Genomic DNA, 1,408 nt, shown 5'->3' with positions numbered 1-1,408 from the left:
GGGATTCTCTAGGCAAGAACACTGGAGTGGGTTTCCATTTCCTTCTCCAATGCATGAAAGTGAAGTCGCTCAGTAGTGTCTGACTCTTTGCAACCCCATGGACACCAGGCTCCTCCATCCATGGGATTCTCCAGGTAAGAATACTGGAGTCAGTTGCCATTTCCTTCTCCAGGGGATCTTCTCAATCCAGGAATCGAAGCCAGATCTCCTGCATTGCAGGGAGATTCTTTACCAACTGAGCTACAAGGGAAGCCCCTGGGCACACCCTACTCTCATCAGCAACCCTGCCCTTGAACCATAGCTGTAAAAACTCACCAAGGCTTCCCTGGCTGGGACATATGGCTTTGGAGGGCAGGCGAAAGCCCAGGGCCCCCTTGACTCGGCATTCCCGCGGATCTCTCTGTTGCTTAGATGGTGGTTGGACAGAACAGACCCAGGGCCACCCCTTCCTCCAGCCTCCGACCACACTGGGACCTTCTTTCCAGCCTCAGCCTTCGGAGTCAGCCCCTTAGCTGTCCTCCAACACCAGGAGCAGACAACTCCAGCTGTTGAGCTTAACTCCTTGTTCCTGATCAGCCATGAGTTTTCAGATTCTTCTGGATTTTCAACCCCAAGGTGGAGGCCATCATCCAGTACCTTGTGGACCTGCACCTTCAAGCCTGCCGTACCTGCCTGTCTCTGGGCTCCCATTTCAACTGCAAAGTGTGGCTCTAGACGACTTGGGTGAATTTTTCAGCAAGTTGGCTTTGGAGAAGCTCCAGGGCACCAATACCCTCTCCCAAATGCAGAAGCAGAGCAGCGGCCATGTCCCCTTCCCAGAAGTGGAGAAGCCTTCCCAGGATGAGTGGGGTGGAGCCCGGGACGCTCTGGAGGCCACCCTGCTCATAGAGAAGAACCTGAAGCAGGCCCTTTTGGGTCTGTGTGGCCTGTTTTCTGCCTGTGCAGACCCCCGCTTCTGTCGCTTCCTGGAGGTCTGCTTCCTCAACAAGGTGGTGAAAATCATCAGGAAGATGGGCGACCACCTGACCGACCTCCGGGGGCCCACTGGTCCCCAGGCTGGGCAGGGTAAGTATCTCACCTGCAGGACCCCAGCAGCCTTTGAGGAGTGACCCCCCTCCACCTCCAGTCCCAGGGCTTCTGCCTGAAGCCTCTCTCTGCAGCCACTGCTGTTCAGTCACTGTCATGTCTGACTCTTAGCGACCCCATGGACAGCAGCACCCTGGACTTCCCTGTCCACTCTCTCCCCGAGTTTGCTCAAACTCATGTCCATTAGTCAGTGATGCCATCCAACCCTCTCATCCTCTGTCACCCCTTCTCCCCCTGCTCTCAATCTTTCCCAGCATCAGGGCCTTTGCCAATGAGTTGGCTCTTCGTAACGGGTAGCCAAAGAATTGGAGCTTTAGCATCA

General features: G+C 55.5%; 1 pseudogene; it reads left to right on the top strand.

Annotated features, from left to right (window-relative positions):
• Positions 1 to 578: 578 nt before the first annotated feature.
• On the top strand, positions 579 to 1,109 carry LOC104982216 (annotated as a pseudogene).
• Positions 1,110 to 1,408: the final 299 nt, after the last annotated feature.

This window comes from Bison bison, unplaced genomic scaffold (genome assembly GCF_000754665.1).
Source record: "Bison bison bison isolate TAMUID 2011002044 unplaced genomic scaffold, Bison_UMD1.0 scf7180017864527, whole genome shotgun sequence".
Lineage (NCBI taxonomy): Eukaryota > Metazoa > Chordata > Mammalia > Artiodactyla > Bovidae > Bison > Bison bison.
This window is presented reverse-complemented; position numbering and strand designations above follow the sequence as displayed.